Source organism: Acomys minous (assembly GCF_964271855.1).
Source record: "Acomys minous genome assembly, chromosome: 20".
In the NCBI taxonomy this organism is placed as follows: Eukaryota; Metazoa; Chordata; class Mammalia; order Rodentia; family Muridae; genus Acomys; species Acomys minous.
The window spans coordinates 11302493-11309286 of record NC_140502.1 but is presented as its reverse complement, the minus strand read 5'-3'; positions in this window follow the sequence as shown (position 1 = coordinate 11309286).

Below are 6794 nucleotides of genomic sequence, written 5' to 3'. Positions count from 1 at the left end.
GAAATGGTTAAGGAAGGACTCACAACACTCCAATTTATGGGGACACATTGGGAATTGCATTGTAAAACCCAAGGCAGAGAGAGATTTACACATTTAAAGCAATTGAGACTCAAAAAGCAAGCATATGGGGACCATTCTAAACTTTTTACTGATACAGATTATCCAAACAAAGCTTTTGCTTCCATTGACTTGAATATCAATAAACAGGTCCAATACAGAAATCTACTTAGTATTGCTATATCCAAAATCATCTATCTTGTTTACAAATTAAAGGTTGATATTTAAAGGTTCAGCAAGATCTAGAGAGAACATCAGATCTGTGTTCCTTGTTTCAAATCCTAATAAATAGCAAGCAGTCCTACACCCAACCAATCCTTGTTCATGAGAATGTAAGCCGAATATTTGAGTTTAAATCACTGTCTCCCTCCCAGATTCTCCATTTTCTAATTCAAAACTGTGGGCTGAACCATTTCTTCTACTTTTTTTGATTCCCTAAACTCCTTTTTTTCATTTTACATTCCAGTCCTGGCAGTGAAGAAGTATTGTCTTGCCAACATGCACTTGGTAGAAATTGGCCTCAGGACCTATAGAAGTCCTCTCAGTGCTCTTACCCAGTGTGCCATCTCCTCATCCCCATCTAACCATATTTATATTTCAAATCTGGGTTAAGTAAAGAATTTATACAATGAAATACATTGTTCTTTGAATTGTTGAGTTTTATTCCCTCATTTTTAGATGACGGATGGATGATTAGAATTTGAGGATACGCAAACAAAACTAAGAGATGAAGGTGACTAATGAGAGAGGTGAAAGAGGCTAAGATTACATTCAGTTGTTCATTTAATCATCTTTACAATAATCACTTGCTTGTGTGTGTTGAACACTTAATAATACAAATACTTTTCATAGTATTTTACATTTATTTATTTACTTATGTAGTGTGTATGCATGTGTGCTTCTTCACGGACTTAGTTAAATGGTTCTCTTTGTGCAATATGAGTCCTGGGATGGAAGTCAGGGAGCCAGCCTTGTCACCCCTCCAGTGGAATCTGTGTGACAAATACTACACAGGGCTGATGCTAAGACCCCCGAAAAGGCAAGTATCTCCTCGACTGGGGTTCATTTTCTGCTGGGAGAAAAGCTACTGTTAAATTTCTTTCATTGTGTTTTGATATATCTTCATTCTTTAGTTTCAGCTGCATTTCACTCCCAAATTAGGAATCTCAGACATAAACATGGTCACTAGGAGATGACCCTGACTTGGGACTGCAGCCAGGAACTGTCCAGGTCCAGAGTAGTCCTGCTTCAATTCAACTTTTAAAAGAAACATGACTAGAAATTAACCATTATTTAATAAGTTATGCTATGGTCTACAAAGAAATGGAGTATTTCAAAAGATTCCAGGTAGTGGTACTCAGATATTAGAAGAGGGAACTAATAGAAAAGGAAAAACAGTCTTGGCACACTGGTGCTGGGCACAAGTTTTGTTAGGGAGAGAACATTGACCCTGGAAAAAGGAACACATACATATTGATACCAAGCCAGTAACTTAGAAATGATGACGTCTTTTGCTGTGTGTTCTGTACCTGGTACTGTTTCATTCAAATTTGCAATTCCAAATACGACAACACAATAACTTTGCATTCTGTACCTGAACTGTGTATGCTTGAATCTGCTCTGTGGGAAAATGTAAGCACACTCTCCCCACTTTTGAAATGTATGTTTAAAAACTTAGACTGCTAGCTGCAAAGTACCCTCAGATGCAAAACTCATCTGAGTGGGTGTGTCTGTTTGCCACACTTAATCTCTGTTCACTGACTCTTCTAGAACCCCCATTCCCAGGGACCTACCCCTGATTGAGCCTGTCCACGGCAGGTGGTGCTGGATCCGCAGGGCTTGCTGGGAGCAAGTTTATCTCTCCTCTTTTTACATACTTTTTCAAACAGAGATAAAGACCTCGCCATAGAATGCTGCAGACTCCTCAGCAAAGGACAGGCTGAGCCAACAGGGCAAGTAGATAAGAACCATGGGGCGATCTCAGTCCTAGAAGAGAGTTATGTTCTTGGCAGTTGTAAGTCATATGTCTGAAGATAGAGGAATAAAAACCTCAAAAAAGAAGTTGTCATAATTTTATGACTTTTTGTTAAAAGTGAGTCCCTCGTTCCCGCTGGAAGGAAGCCCACCTTTAGAGAACTGAAAAAGAATAGGAGAAGAAATGAGGAGATACTATGAAGCTCATGGTCCAAGTCAGAGACCAGCACAGACATTTTCCTTGTGGGTAAATATTAGAGATCTGTTATTAGACAAACGTGGAATGCAGTTCTTTGTAGAGGAAGCATCCACTGAGGAGGAGGTTGCTCCATTAAGAGCCAGGCTAGAAGAGATGCTACAAAGGTTTGTTCCTCCCTCTGAGAGATCAGATATTATTAAAACAACTTACATGAAAAATGCCTATACTCCCTGCCAGGATCTAATTAGAAAAACAGGGAGTGTGAATGCCGCAGACAGAGCTAGGTCCAGTGGATAGCCTACAGTATAGGTTTATAATGGAAACATTTTTGTGCCGTCAAAACCTACAAGGAGGTAACCACTAGAAAATTTCATATTTTTCCTTGTGGTCAGGAGAGTCATATTACTGGTGACTGCTACAAGGAAAAGCAGACCTTCAAAAGATGAACAAGTCTCCAGGGTTGTGTCCTCAGTGTAAGGAAGGAAAGCATTGGAAATATGAGTGTAAATCAAAGTTTCACAATGAAGGGACCTCACTTACAGATGGGGAAACAAAAAACGGGATAAAGGGCCAGCCCTTAGCCCCTAATTAGAAAGAGAGCACAAAGAGGAGGAACAAAGTAGCTCGGATAGTTTGGCCCATGAATTGAACATCTTAGACCTGCAAAGAGCAACATCAGGAAGTGCAGGATTAGATCTTACAGTAGATAAGAATTATCTGCTTTCCCTTTACAAGGGAGATAGTTAATAGGGACAAGATTTAATGGGCCATTTCCTTTAGGTACCTTTTGCCTTATAACTGCAAGAAGTTCAAATTATAAGAAAAAAATTGAAGTGCCCCCAGAAGTAATTGACTCTGACTTCCAGGGAGAAATAAAGATTATTATTAGTTCTTTAAAGGAGACTGTACAATTGCACAAGAATCAGCGGGTAGCTTCCCTTTGTTTAGCTGCCTAATGCAATTTTAAAGAAAGATAGAGGCAAAGAGGGATTTGGTTTCATGGAAGTAATACATTGGTCTGAGGAGATACCTAAATAGAGACCTCTAAAAACCATAAAATTAAGAAGGGAATGATGTTTAAGGGATACTAGATACTGGAGCAGACAAATCAGGGAGATGGAAATTTTTTATAAGATTTAAGAACTGTAGATAGCCTGCTACCCTTCCTCTGAGTGCCAAGAAGAGACTTGATACCCTATGGGATATAAAGGGGGAGAAGTCTCCCTCAGTCACAGTCACAGGGGAGGGGAGTAAGGAGAAAATCGGATGAGTTAGGAACAGAAATATACAAGGGATGGAATAACCATTGAGATGTAATATGAATAAATTAATTAAAAGATTTTAAAAAAGAACTGTAAATAGGAATATGCCTCATATGGGGGCCGTTCAAGCTGGTCTTCTTTCTCCTGTTGCTAGTCGCAAAGACTATTGTATTATTGTTATAAATCTAAAACATTGTGTTCTCACTATTGAATTGCATCCTGAAGATTCTCATACATTTGCATTTAGCATACCTTCAGTTAACTTTCAGAGACATTGTCAAAGTATCAGTGGAGCATTTTGCCACAGGGAATGAAAAATAATCCCACTCTTTGTCAGAAATTTGTAGATCAGGTAAGTTATGTAAAGGTGTATCTGTTTTATTCTCAAGTTTAAGGTCTTAGTATGGGATTTAGTTTGTCCATAGGTGATGATTGCCTTGTGTTGGAAATGGTCTTTGTCAGGTGCAGTTAGTTGAATTCTGAGGACTATGAGAAGTATAAATAGGGGAAAGAGAGAGAGCAAGAGAAAGAGAGATAGATAGATAGATAGATAGATAGATAGATAGATAGAGAGAGAGAGAGAGAGGCATTGGAGAGGATTGAGAGGGAAAATGTGTGGCAGTTTAAAGAAAATAGACCAATGGAGAAATGATGGCATCTTGAAGCTGACAGAGTGCAAGAGGGCTCAAAGAGGAGTCCTTGGAGGATGGTGCTCCCAGAGAGAAAGCAAGATGCTTCCATCAAGTTTAAACCACGAGGAGAAGCAGGCAGGTTTACACACATTTCTCCAATAAACTTCTTTCTCTTGTATGTATTTTTGGCATGTCAGAAGTGTTTGAAGTGGAGAAGGGAGGTAGAGGCAGTAAATACCAAAAATAAATCAAGTTTAAAATAAGTGTCAATGGACATAAGAATAAACATGCCGAAGGCTGAACGACTGCCTGTCCATTTGTCAGTAGATTAGTAGAAATTCTTCCCTTGATCTTGTGACCTCACAAATCATACATGTTTTTGACAAGGTTTATATAACATGTGTGTACGTACTTTCATGGGGCAGGCATAAAATCTTATGAGAGATGGTTGATTGCCACCCAAACATCCATTCCACTTCTTAACTTTTACGTCAGTGCTGTACCTACATCTGGGTAACTAGATGGATGACCTTTCTTCTCCATCAGCTTTCCTGCACTAAAAACATACAGCAGTATGGAGGAATCTTCCAGATCAGTTCCAGCTTAATTTCTGGGTCTTTATTCATGAGGACTTCAGCCATAGGGGCTCATCATTTGTTTCTAATGGGTGACTAAGAACAATGGTAATATTCTTTCTTTCTTTCTTTCTTTCTTTTTTTGGTTTTCGAGACAGGGTGTCTCTGTGCAGCCTTGGCTGTCCTGGACTCACTTTGTAGACCAGGCTGGCCTTGAACTCACAGCGATTCGCCCGCCTCTTCCTCCCAAGTGCAGGGATTAAAGGCGTGCACCACCATGCCCGGTTGGTAATATTCTTTCTTTTGGAAGGTTCTGAGGGATCCCTGTCCATCAAGAGAAATTAAGGTTGACATTGGGGTTTTTACTTAGATACCTGTTTTTTAATTAAATTTTACAAAACCTTCCATTTGGTTTTTTTTATTTTGCTTAGAAACCTATGGCTTCTTGGATCAACATTATTCATCTATGCTGCAAAAGTTAGTTAAAACATTTGAACTTTAGCTTATCTGAGCATGAGTTAACTTACCCATATAAATACTTCCAGATCAATTCAATTTTACAAAAATTAGTTTTTATTAGTATTATACAGATTTCCATTCTGTTTGTATATGGTGCATTTTCATTATCCATCCATCCTTCCATTCAACAGTGACAAACATTGACACTGAATCAACTTCTTAGATAATATAACAGGAATGTTTTGGTGTCTGTCATAGCATACAGAGTTATTTGGGCACATACTAGATCCTGTAGCAGTTTCAATTTTAACCTTTTGAGAATTCTATAAACTTATTTCCAAAATGTGTTGGTCACACTGTCACTTAGACTGAATAAAGGGTCCTCTTTCACCATTTTGCCCCAATGATCTAACTCTTGTTGTGGGCTTTAAGTACAAACAAAAGCTGGTTGATTACTCCCATAGCATTCATGTTACTCTTGCACCAGTGAGCATCTCTTGCCAGGCCAGATATTATGATGGATCACAGGGTTATCACCTGGGTGAAATTGTACACCTTTTCCCTACCACATGTATATCTTCTGGCACTGTGAATGTTTTCCAAAAATGCTGACCTCCCAGACCACCACTAATTTGATTTCTCTCTCCATTAACTCAAGAGATAAGAGTCTAAATTTCATATTCTGAGTGGAACTCAAGAGCAATGGCAATAGGTTATCACATTTAGGTAAGCCCATGAGATCCCATGGACCAACGCCACAAAAAATAACCTATACCTGTCACTGACCTATTGTGAGGAAGAGCCATTGTGTTCCTTACCTTTTCGTGTAACTCCATTTAAGCTTCTTTTTGCTTAGTAATATGCATATAAGCATATTTATACTATTATTTTCTGTGTATATCTGTGTGCCTCAGTGTATTCATATGTAACACGTGTATTCATGTATATGTGGAGACCAGAAGATGGTATTAGATCTTGGAAGTGGAATTGCAAGTGGTTATGAGCCACCTGATATAGGTTCTGATAAATGTATTGGGCCATCTGTAAGACTGTCAAGTGCTCTTAGCCAACAAGCCATAACTATAGTAAAGAATTAATATATCTCAGAATCCTTTTGCAGTAGTAGGTTACATAATATTGCCCCAGGGATATTGATGCAAAAAAGCCCATCATGGTAGTTTCTAGTGTAATAACAAAATATTGAGATGATGTGACATATGCATAAAATTTGAAGGTCAGTGTATCTACAATTCACATGTATTATAAGAGATCATTTAAACAAGCTATTCTTCTTGTGTAAATGTTTTACTGGGTCTCTCTTAAATGTAAATTGAGTGTTTTCATATGAGATGTACAAAGAGAGACCCAGTCATCTTTTCTCACATCTCATCCTTCCATTGTAGGTCTTATAATCCTGAAAAGCAAACTCCTGGTCCACTTTGAATAAAATGTAATTTTAAGTGTGTGTGTGTGTGTGTGTGTGTGTGTGTGTGTGTGTGTGTGTGTGATTGTATTTTTGTATAGACATGTAGGTCCAGGGCATCTCATGTGTTTTGGAGCTACTGTTACAGGAGGTTGGGAGCATCAATTTTCAAGACTACAATGGAAATTCAATCAGGTCCTATCAACGCACAAG